We start from the raw sequence: 13874 nt of genomic DNA, 5'->3' as shown, positions 1-13874 counted from the left end.
CACCAGATGGTGGGAGGAATGAGAATCTCACCAGACGGTGGGGAGGAATGAGACTCTCACCAGGCGGTGGGGAGGAATGAGACTCTCACCAGGCGGTGGGGAGGAATGAGACTCTCACCAGACGGTGGGGAGGAATGACACTCTCACCAGGCGGTGGGGAGGAATGACACTCTCACCAGGCGGTGGGGAGGAATGAGACTCTCACCAGGCGGTGGGGAGGAATGACACTCTTACCAGGCGGTGGGGAGGAATGAGACTCTCATCCCAGGCGGTGGGGAGGAATGAGACTTTCACCAGGCGGTGGGGAGAAATGAGACTCTCACCAGGCGGTAGGGAGGAATGACACTCTCACCAGGCGGTGGGGAGGGATGAGACTCTCACCAGGCGGTGGGGAAGAATGACACTCTCACCAGGCGGTGGGGAGGAATGACACTCTCACCAGGTGGTGGGGAGGAATGACACTCTCACCAGGCGGTGGGGAGGGATGAGACTCTCACCAGGCGGTGGGGAGGAATGAGACTCTCACCAGGCGGTGGGTAAGAATGACACTCTCACTAGGCGGTGGGGAGGAATGACACTCTCACCAGGCGGTGGGGAGGAATGAGACTCTCACCAGGCGGTGGGGAGGAATGAGACTCTCACCAGGCGGTGGGGAGGAATGACACTCTCACCAGGGGGTGGGAAGGAATGAGACTCTCACCAGATGGTGGGAGGAATGAGACTCTCACCAGACGGTGGGGAGGAATGAGACTCTCACCAGGCGGTGGTGAGGAATGAGACTCTCACCAGGCGGTGGGGAGGAATGAGACTCTCACCAGACGGTGGGGAGGAATGAGACTCTCACCAGGCGGTGGGGAGGAATGACACTCTCACCAGGCGGTGGGGAGGAATGAGACTCTCACCAGGCGGTGGGGAGGAATGACACTCTCACCAGGCGGTGGGGAGGAATGAGACTCTCACCAGGCGGTGGGGAGGAATGACACTCTCACCAGGCGGTAGGGAGGAATGACACTCTCACCAGGCGGTGGGGAGGGATGAGACTCTCACCAGGCGGTGGAGAGGAATGAGACTCTCACCAGGCGGTGGGGAGGAATGACACTCTCACCAGGCAGTGGGGAGGGATGAGACTCTCACCAGGTGGTGGGGAGGAATGAGACTCTCACCAGGCGGTGGGGAAGAATGACACTCTCACCAGGCGGTGGGGAGGAATGACACTCTCACCAGGCGGTGGGGAGGGATGAGACTCTCACCAGGCGGTGGGGAGGAATGAGACTCTCACCAGGCGGTGGGGAAATATGACACTCTCACCAGGCGGTGGGGAGGAATGACACTCTCACCAGGCGGTGGGGAGGAATGAGACTCTCACCAGGCGGTGGGGAGGAATGAGACTCTCACCAGGCGGTGGGGAGGAATGAGACTCTCACCAGGCGGTGGGGAGGAATGACACTCTCACCAGGCGGTGGGGAGGAATGACACTCTCACCAGGCGGTGGGGAGGAATGAGACTCTCACCAGGCGGTGGGGAGAAATGAGACTCTCACCAGGCGGTAGGGAGGAATGACACTCTCACCAGGCGGTGAGGAGGGATGAGACTCTCACCAGGCAGTGGGGAGGAATGACACTCTCACCAGGCGGTGGGGAGGAATGAGACTCTCACCAGGCGGTGGGGAGGAATGAGACTCTCACCGGGCGGTGGGTAGGAATGAGACTCTCACCAGGCGGTGGGGAGGAACGAGACTCTCACCAGGCGGTGGGGAGGAATGACACTCTCACCAGGCGGTGGGGAGGAATGAGACTCTCATCCCAAGCGGTGGGGAGGAATGAGACTCTCACCAGGCGGTAGGGAGGAATGACACTCTCACCAGGCGGAGGGGAGGAATGACACTCTCACCAGGCGGTGGGGAGGAATGAGACTCTCACCAGATGGTGGGAGGAATGAGACTCTCACCAGACGGTGGGGAGGAATGAGACTCTCACCAGGTGGTGGGGAGGAATGAGACTCTCACCAGGAGGTGGGGAGGAATGAGACTCTCACCAGGAGGTGGAGAGGAATGACAGTCTCACCAGGTGGTTTAATAAATATAATGTATAATAATAATATAACATTTAAAAAATAAAAATAATAATAGAAATAACAATAAGATAATGGTAACTGTGAATAGTAATAGGAAAATATAATAAATAATAGGGACAATAAAAGGCTAAACATGGAAAATGAACATGCTACTATTATTAACACTAATACTACAACCATCAAATCAAATCAAATCCAATCAAATTTTATTTGTCACATACACATGGTTAGCAGATGTTAATGCGAGTGTAGCGAAATGCTTGTGCTTCTAGTTCCGACAATGCAGTAATAACCAACAAGTAATCTAACTAACAATTCCAAAACTACTGTCTTATACACAGTGTAAGGGGATAAAGAATATGTACATAAGGATAAATGAATGAGTGATGGTACAGGGCAGCATACAGTAGATGGTATCGAGTACAGTATATACATATGAGATGAGTATGTAAACAAAGTAAACAAAGAGGCATAGTTAAAGTGGCTAGTGATACATGTATTACATAAGGATGCAGTCGATGATATAGAGTACAGTATATACGTATGCATATGAGATGAATAATGTAGGGTAAGTAACATTATATAAGGTAGCATTGTTTAAAGTGGCTAGTGATATATTTACATAATTTCCCATCAATTCCCATTATTAAAGTGGCTGGAGTTGAGTCAGTGTCAATGTCAGTGTGTTGGCAGCAGCCACTCAATGTTAGTGGTGGCTGTTTAACAGTCTGATGGCCTTGAGATAGAAGCTGTTTTTCAGTCTCTCGGTCCCAGCTTTGATGCACCTGTACTGACCTCGCCTTCTGGATGATAGCGGGGTGAACAGGCAGTGGCTCGGGTGGTTGATGTCCTTGATGATCTTTATGGCCTTCCTGTAACATCGGGTGGTGTAGGTGTCCTGGAGGGCAGGTAGTTTGCCCCCGGTGATGCGTTGTGCAGACCTCACTACCCTCTGGAGAGCCTTACGGTTGAGGGCGGAGCAGTTGCCGTACCAGGCGGTGATACAGCCCGCCAGGATGCTCTCGATTGTGCATCTGTAGAAGTTTGTGAGTGCTTTTGGTGACAAGCCAAATTCACGATGCTGTCTGTGTGAGTGGACCAATTCAGTTTGTCTGTGATGTGTATGCCGAGGAACTTAAAACTTGCTACCCTCTCCACTACTGTTCCATCGATGTGGATAGGGGGGTGTTCCCTCTGCTGTTTCCTGAACTCCACAATCATCTCCTTAGTTTTGTTGACGTTGGATGTGAGGTTATCTTCCTGACACCACACTCCGAGGGCCCTCACCTCCTCCCTGTAGGCCGTCTCGTCGTTGTTGGTAATCAAGCCTACCACTGTTGTGTCGTCCGCAAACTTGATGATTGAGTTGGAGGCGTGCGTGGCCACGCAGTCGTGGGTGAACAGGGAGTACAGGAGAGGGCTCAGAACGCACCCTTGTGGGGCCCCCGTGTTGAGGATCAGCGGGGAGGAGATGTTGTTGCCTACCCTCACCACCTGGGGGCGGCCCGTCAGGAAGTCCAGTACCCAGTTGCACAGGGCGGGGTCGAGACCCAGGGTCTCGAGCTTGATGACGAGCTTGGAGGGTACTATGGTGTTGAATGCCGAGCTGTAGTCGATGAACAGCATTCTCACATAGGTATTCCTCTTGTCCAGATGGGTTAGGGCAGTGTGCAGTGTGGTTGAGATTGCATCGTCTGTGGACCTATTTGGGCAGTAAGCAAATTGGAGTGGGTCTAGGGTGTCAGGTAGGGTGGAGGTGATATGGTCCTTGACTAGTCTCTCAAAGCACTTCATGATGACGGAAGTGAGTGCTACGGGGCGGTAGTCGTTTAGCTCAGTTACCTTAGCTTTCTTGGGAACAGGAACAATGGTGGCCCTCTTGAAGCATATGGGAACAGCAGACTGGTATAGGGATTGATTGAATATGTCCGTAAACACACCGGCCAGCTGGTCTGCGCATGCTCTGAGGGCGCGGCTGGGGATGCCGTCTGGGCCTGCAGCCTTGCGAGGGTTAACACGTTTAAATGTCTTACTCACCTCGGCTGCAGTGAAGGAGAGACCGCATGTTTTCGTTGCAGGCCGTGTCAGTGGCACTGTATTGTCCTCAAAGCGGGCAAAAAAGTTATTTAGTCTGCCTGGGAGCAAGACATCCTGGTCCGTGACTGGGCTGGGTTTCTTCTTGTAGTCCGTGATTGACTGTAGACCCTGCCACATGCCTCTTGTGTCTGAGCCGTTGAATTGAGATTCTACTTTGTCTCTGTACTGACGCTTAGCTTGTTTGATAGCCTTGCGGAGGGAATAGCTGCACTGTTTGTATTCGGTCATGTTACCAGACACCTTGCCCTGATTAAAAGCAGTGGTTCGCGCTTTCATTTTCACGCGAATGCTGCCATCAATCCACGGTTTCTGGTTAGGGAATGTTTTAATCGTTGCTATGGGAACGACATCTTCAACGCACGTTCTAATGAACTCGCACACCGAATCAGCGTATTCGTCAATATTGTTATCTGACGCAATACGAACTATGTCCCAGTCCACGTGATGGAAGCAGTCTTGGAGTGTGGAGTCAGCTTGGTCGGACCAACGTTGGACAGACCTCAGCGTGGGAGCCTCTTGTTTAAGTTTCTGTCTGTAGGCAGGGATCAACAAAATGGAGTCGTGGTCAGCTTTTCCGAAAGGGGGGCGGGGCAGGGCCTTATATGCGTCGCGGAAGTTAGAGTAACAATGATCCAAGGTTTTACCACCCCTGGTTGCGCAATCGATATGCTGATCAAATTTAGGGAGTCTTGTTTTCAGATTAGCTTTGTTAAAATCCCCAGGTACAATGAATGCAGCCTCCGGATAAATGGTTTCCAGTTTGCAAAGAGTTAAATAAAGTTTGTTCAGAGCCATCGATGTGTCTGCTTGGGGGGGGATATATACGGCTGTGATTATAATCGAAGAGAATTCTCTTGGTAGATAATGCGGTCTACATTTGATTGTGAGGAATTCTAAATCAGGTGAACAGAAGGATTTGAGTTCCTGTATGTTTCTTTCATCACACCATGTCTCGTTAGTCATGAGGCATACGCCCCCGCCACTCTTCTTACCAGAAAGATGTTTGTTTCTGTCGGCGCGATGCGTGGAGAAACCCGTTGGCTGCGTCACTGGAGCGTCTCTCCAGTGAGCCAAGTTTCCGTGAAGCAAATAACGTTACAGTCTCTGATGTCCCTCTGGAATGCTACCCTTGCTCGGATTTCATCAACCTTGTTGTCAAGAGACTGGACATTGGCAAGAAGAATGCTAGGGAGTGGTGCACGGTGTGCCCGTCTCCGGAGTCTGACCAGAAGACCGCCTCTTTTCCCTCTTTTTCTGAGTCGTTTTTTGGGGTCGCTGCATGGAATCAATTCCGTTGACCTGTTTGTAAGGCAGAACACAGGATCCGCGTCGCGGAAAACATATTCTTGGTCGTACTGATGGTGAGTTGACGCTGATCTTATATTCAGTAGTTCTTCTCGACTGTATGTAATGAAACCTAAGATGACCTGGGGTACTAATGTAAGAAATAACACGTAAAAAAACATAAAACTGCATAGTTTCCTAGGAACGCGAAGCGAGGCGGCCATCTCTGTCGGCTATCATTAACACAAGTAGAATTTCTACCTCTAATATCGCTACCTACCGCTTATTAAAACTATAGCTAACTTATCACTAAGTGTCATCATCACCATTATATCAGTACTACATCTACCATCATCATTACTACTACTAATACCACCACCACCACCATAGTTGTACTGTTGGAAGGTGAACCTTCGCTCCAGTCTGAGGTCCTGAGCGCTCTGGCGCAGGTTTTCATCAAGGATCTCTCTGTACTTTGCTCCGTTCATCTTTCCCTCGATCCTGACTAGTCTCCCAGTTCCTGCCGCTGAAAAACATCCACACAACATGATGCTGCCACCACCATGCTTCACCGTAGGGATGATATAAGGTTTCCTCCAGACGTGATGCTTGGCATTCAGGCCAAAGAGTTCAATGTTGGTTTCATCAGACCAGAGAATCTTGTTTCTCATGGTCTGAGAGTCCTTTCGGTGCCTTTTGGCAAACTCCAAGTGGGCTGTCCTGTGCCTTTTACTGATGGGTGGCTTACGTTTGGCCACTCTACCATAAAGGCCTGATTGGAGGAGTGCTGAAGTGATGGTTGTCCTTCTGGAAGGTTCTCCCACTCCACTGAGGAACTCGGGAGATCTTTCTGAGTAACCATTGTGTTCTTGGTCACCTTCCTGACCAAGTCCCTTCCTGATTGGTCAGTTTGGCCTGATGGGGAGAAGGGACTTGGTTTCACCTCTTGTTGGTTCCAAACTTCTTCCATTTAATGATGAAGGCCACTGTGTTCTTGGTCACCTTCCTGACCAAGTCCCTTCCTGATTGGTCAGTTTGGCCTGATGGGGAGAAGGGACTTGGTTTCACCTCTTGTTGGTTCCAAACTTCTTCCATTTAATGATGAAGGCCACTGTGTTCTTGGGTACCTTCAATTCTGCAGTAACATTTTGGTACCCTTCCCCAGATTTGTGCCTCGACATATTTTAAAATAAATGAGCAAACATTTCTAAAAACCTGTTTCGCATTGTCGTTATGGGGTAATGTGTGAAGGTTGACGAGGATTTTCTTTCTTTATCCATTTTAGAATAACAAAATGTGGAAAAAGTCAAGGGGTCTGAATAATTTCCAAATAAACTGTCCATATTTGGCTGCAAGAGGAGCCATTGCTCCTTCGCCCATGAGAATGTTTTGGTTTTTCCTCTGGGTTTAATAAGATAACATTTTGAATACATTTGGTAATTTCTGCTAATAAAGAATCTCTTGGTGAGGAATATTTCTCACAGTAGAGGATCAAGTGCATCTCTGTCTCTACCTCCCCTGTCATGCAGTGACCACATACACGCTCCTCTTTGGGTAGCCATGTCTTTTTATGTCTGTCGGTTTCTATTGCCAATCGGTGGTCACTCATCCTGAACTTGGTAAGGATCTGTCTCTGCTTTGTATCTCTAACAGAGTAGAGATAATTGGCCAGTTCATATTCTCTGTTTAGGGTCAGATAGCAATTTAGTCTGCTTTGAGATTCTGTTTTGCTTCTCCAGTATAGTAAACATGTTTATGTTTTGTTTATTTTGAGTAGTTATTTTGAAGCAGTGCTGGTGTCAGCTGGGTTGGTGAGGTCCAACACCAGCTGACTGAGAGGGCTTGTTTCTGGGCTCAGCTGTTAGATATGAAGTGCTTTAAATTGGAGACTTGAATTTGGATTCTCTCTCTCTCCCATCTCTCACTCTCTTTCTCGCTCTCTCTCTCATACTTGATGTATCAGGTCAGATTAGGCCTAGGAATCAATAGAATTCCCATCTCCATTCATATTTAGAGTGCTGTGCTAACCAAGTGGCAGTAACACTTTAGGTTTGAGTTATCTCATGAATATTAGTAGAACCTCATTGTCTATTGTTTTCAATGGGGGAAAACACTGTTTAATATACCATGTAATATAAACCATGATGCATTCATTGAAAGATATTGTATCGTTTGTGTGTGTGTGTGTGTGTGTGTGTGTGTGTGTGTGTGCGTGCGTGCGTGCGTGCGTGCGTGCGTGCGTGCGTGCGTGCGTGCGCGTGCGTGCGTGCGTGTGTGTGTGTGTGTGTACTTCTGTAATTAAATAAATGTTTTAATATACAGTACCATTCAAAAGTGTGGACACACCTACTCATTCAAGTAGGTGAGATTTTCTTTATTTTTACTATTTTCTACTGTAGAATAATAGTGAAGACATCAAAACTATGAAATAACACATTTGGAATCATGTAGTAACCAAAAAAGTGTTAAACAATTCAAAACATATTGTATATTCTTCAAATTAGCAACCCTTTGTCTTGATGACAGCTTTGCACACTCTTAGCATTCTCTCAACAAGCTTAATGTGGAAGGCTTTTCCAACAGTCTTGAAGGAGTTCCCACATATGCTGAGCACTTGTTGGCTGCTTTTCCTTCACTTTGTGGTCCAATTCATCCCAAGCCATCTCAATTGGGTTGAGGATGGGTGATTGAGGAGGCCAGGTAATCTGATGCAGCACTCCATCACTCTCCTTCTTGGTCAAATATTCCTTACACAGCCTGGAGGTGTGTTTTGGGTCATTGTCCTGATAGTCCCACTAAGCACAAACCAAATGGGATGGCGTATCACTGCAGAATGCTGTGGTAGTCATGCTGGTTAAGTGTGCCTTGAATTCTAAATAAAACAAAGACAGTGTCAACAGCAAAGCACCCCCACACCATCACACCTCCTCCTCCATGCTTCATGGTGGGAATCACACATGCGGATATCCTCTGTTCACCTAATCTCCGTTCATCTAGACATGGTGAAAACCAAAAATACAGCATTTGGACTCATCAGACCAAATGACAGATTTCCACCTGTCTAAAATAAAATTGCTTGTGTTTCTTGGCCCAATCAAGTCTCTTATTTTTATTGGTTTCCTTTAGTAGTGGTTTCTTTGCAGCAATTTGACCATGAAGGCCTGATTCATGCATTCTCCTCTGAACAGTTGATGTTGAGGTGAACTCTGTGAAGCATTTATTTGGGCTGCAATCTGAGCTAAAGATAACTCTAATGAACGTATCCTCTGCAGCAGAGGTAACTCTGGGTCTTCCTTTCCTGTGGCGGTCCTCATGAGAGCAAGTTTCCTCATAGCGTTTAATGATTCTTGCAACTGCACTTGAAGAAAGTTCTTGAAATTCTCCAGATTGACTGACCTTCATGTCTTAAAGTAATGATGGACTGTTGTTTCACTTTGCTTATTTGAGCTGTTCTTGCCATAATATGGACTTGGTATGTTACCAAATAGGGCCATCTTCTGTATACCCCCCTACCTTGTCACAACACAACTGATTGGCTCAAACACATTAAGAAGGAAAGAAATTACACAAAGTAACTTGAAATTAATTTTAATGAATTCCAGGTGACTACCTCATGAAGCTGGTTGAGAAAATGCCAAAAGTGTGAAAAGCTGTCATCATGGCGGGGGTGGGTACTTTGAATAATCTCAAATATAAAATATATTTGGATTTGGTTACTTCATGATTCCGTATGTGTTATTTCATAGTTTTTATTTCTTTACTATTATTATAAAATGTAGAAAAATTGTTAAAAGAAAGAAAAACCCTGGAATATGTAGGTGTGTCCCAACTTTGACTGGTACTGTAAAAAAATATTTATTTTGCTGCGCAGTCAAACGAACAAATAATGCCGGTAAAGAAACATAGTTACTGGGTTCAATTGTTATTTGACAGGAAGTGGTATGAGAGCAGAAGGCCATGTGCCTGTCATGATGGCACTGCTCTCAGCTAACACCATGCTCTAGAAGGAATCCTGTGAAATACTACTGAGAGAGAAATCAACTTTACAGATACACACACACACACATACGTGTATGTATGAGCACACACGAACGTGCGCACACATCCATACACATACCCACACACTCACACGTGCACATTCACACGTACACACACACACACACACACACACACACACACACACACACACACTGACACTGACACAAACACATAAACAAGCTCACATACACGCTTGTCTCTCAGCCCCCTCACCGCCCACATTTTTTAAAGCAGTTGCTAAGGTGACGGCAAAGACTGAATTTTAATCAGACAATAAATGAAGGCAATGTTATTTTCTCTGTCATTACTGAATGTCTGTGATACCTATGGTGAGATGATGTCTCAGCCTTAAAGGGGCAACCTGCAGTTGCTACATCCATGTTTGGACTTATTCAATTAACGATCTGGACCCATTTATTCTTGAAGAAAATAACTTATGAATGCCTCATTAGCTGTGTTCAACTGTCATACCCTCTCATAACCCAGAATATAAATTTGTTTTAGTCCAATATTTGTAAACAAAATAAATGTATACATGCACTATATAGCCTCAAAACATGGTTGAAACTATCATTTTTATGTAATGGAAGGTCAGTCCCTGCACACATAGATCTGTCTATGAATTTTAGAGTGGTTACATTTCTCCAGCCCATGTTTGTTACTGAAACAATTTACCGAAACATGCATTGTTATTGTTTCAACAGCTGATTGCCGCTTTAAAGGCAAATGTCATATGATCCTTACTGCATAAATGCAGAATAAGACATTTCATATTTCCCTTGTTGCCAATTAAACCCATGATAACACTGAAATTCTGATTATAAAGCACCTAGCAACAGCAGCAATATCTGTTGTACTCTCATGGACAGATGTGTAACATAAATAGTAGCACCATAGTCGTATGATTACTTTTCGTCACTGATTGATCATTCAGACAAATCACGATTTTTCAGGTGTTCTGTAAAGGACAAACCCCGCGTACTACACTTGAGACCTTCGAAATTTTGGAAGGGCAGGGGTCGTTTGGCTCATGGACTGGCCCGAAACTGGCTGAGACTTTATGTTTTACGGAGTGGATACTTGGCTAATCTTGTTAGTATATTTTCTAACATGTCTCCCCCAGAACCTAATCAAGCATCCGACGCAATTACTTCAAGATTCTAGTTCTGGGGGTTCGAGATTATACCTGTTGGATAACAGATATGCACATTCTTATGTCTAATGTTATAATACTGTCTAAGTATGAATGGGTAACAATTGAGAGTGTCATTAACAGGACACAGACTAAACAATGGGCCACTCTGAGTGGCTACACAACTCATAGCCAAAAGGCTAACAATCACAAGAGAGAAAATGAAAATTATCGTTAATTTGCTAATATTGATAACTCTCCGGAAAGGGGTTAGCAGCATGGGGTGGAAGCTGCAAACGCATGACATTCCATGTTGTTTTAGTGATTGGCTAAACTTTTTGGTTTATTTTGTATAATATTAGATAATATATATATAGATATGCATGTTCTGGTGTTTTAATTCGTAATTAGATATAGTATCAAAGTAGCTTTGAGGGGACCACAGTGTTGTGTTGTTGGAGTAAATATCAACCAGTTTAAATGAGTTATGTGAGTATTTACAAAGCCATTCCTTCCTACATTAGCCTACATGCTGAGAGTAATAATAACAACAATAAAAATAATAGTAAAAATAACAACAATAATAGTAATAATAAAAACAACAGTAATAATAAAAGTAATAACAATCGTAATAATAATAGTTATAACAAAAGTAATAACAGTAGTAACAATAATAATACTATTAATAGTATTAATAATAATAACAATTGTAATAATAACAATAATACAAGTAATAGTAAAAATAGTAGTACAAATAATAGTAATAATAACATTAGTTATATTGAAAATAATAGTAATAATAATAATTGTAATAATAACAATAATAGTAAATATAATAGTAATAATAGTAATCATAATACAAAAATGATAAAAAATAATAGTAATAGTAATACTAGTAATAATACTACTAATAATAATAGTAACAGCACTAGTAATAACAATTGTAATAATAATGAAATAACCGTAATAATAGTAATAATAACCGTAATAATGAAATAATAGTAATATTAATAATATTAATAATAATAATAGTAATAAGAATAATAGTAATAATAATAATAATATCATTAATATTAATAATACAAATAATAGTAAAGATAATAAAATAATAATAGTAATAATAATAGTAATAATAGTAATACAAATAATTGTAAAATAATAGTAATAATAATAATAGTAATAATAATAGCGATAATAAAAATACTAGTCAACGTAATAGTAATAATAATATTAACAATAAAAATAACAATACAAATAATAGCAAGTATGGTAGTAATAATAATAATAGTAATAATAAAAATAATAATAAAAATAATAGTAGAATAATAATAATAGTAATAACAATATTCATAGCAATACTAATTGTAACAACAATAATAAAAATAGTGATAATAATAGTAATAATAAATAATTAACATACAACATAATAGTAATAATAAAAAAATAACAAAACAAATAATTGTAATAATAATAGTAATAATAATAGTAATATTTATAATTATAATACCAGTAATAATACTAATCGTAATAATAGTAATACTAATATTATTATAATAGTAATAATAATAATAGTAATAATTATAATACTAGTAATAATACTAACCGTAATAATAGTATTAATAATATTATTATAATAGTAATAGTAATAATAGTAATAATTATATAATACTAATAATAATACTCGCCATACTAGTACAAATAAAATTATTAAAATAGTAATAATAATAATAGTAATAATTAAAATAATAGTAATAATAATAATCGTAATAATAGTAATAATAATAGTATTAATAATAGTACTAATAATAATAGTACTAATAATAATTATAATAGTGGTAATAATAATAACAATATATACCATTTAGCAGAAGCTTTCATCTAAAGCGACCCAGCGGGAATCAAACCCACAATTCTGACCCTGCAAGTGCCAAGGTAAGCGGGAATCCAGGGGGAATCAAACCCACAATTCTGACCTTGCAAGCGCCATGCTCTATCCAGTCACAAATGATAGTCGCCATACATAGGGATGTTTTTAGCAAATTGGTAAATTACTAGATGGTTCTATGGTTCAGCAGTTTGTGTAATTAGTAAGTGACTAGGTGGTTCTATGGTTCAATAGTTTATGTAATTAGTAAGTGACTAGATGGTTCTATGGTTCAATAGTTTATGTAATTAGTAAGTGACTAGATGGTTCTATGGTTCAGTAGTTTATGTAATTAGTAAGTGACTAGATGGTTCTATGGTTCAATAGTTTATGTAATTAGTAAGTGACTAGATGGTTCTATGGTTCAATAGTTTATGTAATTAGTAAGTGACTAGATGGTTCTATGGTTCAATAGTTTGTGTAATTAGTAAGTGACTAGATGGTTCTATGGTTCAATAGTTTGTGTGATGAATCTGGCTAGTGGTATCCATAATTAAACGCAAAAATATAATTGTAATATGACAGGCATAATGCCCATAGGGGACAGAGGGGCATGTGTCCAGTCAGATTTGTGCAGTTAAAAAATACAAATGGAATATATATATATATATATATTTTTCCTCTCTGTAAAACTACTAACCACCAAGCAATTTAATGAGGTTGTCTTTCGCTGGCCCAGATAGCTTCCCAATCTCCCAACCTCATAATATAGGGCTCCCGAGTGGCGCAGTGGTCTAAGGCACTGCATCGCAGTGCTAGAGGCATCACTACAGACCCTGGTTTGATTCCTGGCTGAATCACAACCGGCCATGATTGGGAGTCTCATAGGCGCACAATTGATCCAGCATCGGCATGGGTTTGGCCGGGGTAGGCCATTATCGTAAATAAGAATTTGTTCTTAACTGACTTGCCAAGTTAAATCAAGATGAAATAACTAGCTACCAAGAAGCCATTTCAGGCTATCAGTCAAGATACAGTAGCTAGCTTATCTCAGTTGGCATGCCTGCTGGCATTGTCGCTAGACTTTAAAAAAGTAAGCAATAACTAAATGTACTGAGTAAGGCTCACATTCCTTTAAAACTTACTGCTTAGATATACAAAAAATTTGACAGATTTTTTTACATAGAATTAAGGATATTGATTATGGCTCTAGGTTGCAGGAACAAGCTGTTTCAGGTGTTTGAACAAGGCACAATTCTCCACCTTAGCCAGTGCATGTCATATAAAATGTTATCCTTTATTCGCTTCAGACATGATTTAGTTGAAGACAATCTGACATTACTGTGCATCAAGCTTTTTGAAAATGAATTCATGGCTTTTTGTAAT

General features: G+C 42.1%; 1 pseudogene; it reads right to left on the bottom strand.

Moving 5' to 3' along the window:
- Window positions 1-13874, bottom strand: part of LOC115119560 (brain-enriched guanylate kinase-associated protein-like) — an 89621-nt pseudogene that overhangs the window by 74467 nt on the left and 1280 nt on the right.

Source organism: Oncorhynchus nerka, linkage group LG13, assembly GCF_034236695.1.
Source record: "Oncorhynchus nerka isolate Pitt River linkage group LG13, Oner_Uvic_2.0, whole genome shotgun sequence".
NCBI lineage: Eukaryota > Metazoa > Chordata > Actinopteri > Salmoniformes > Salmonidae > Oncorhynchus > Oncorhynchus nerka.
This window is presented reverse-complemented; position numbering and strand designations above follow the sequence as displayed.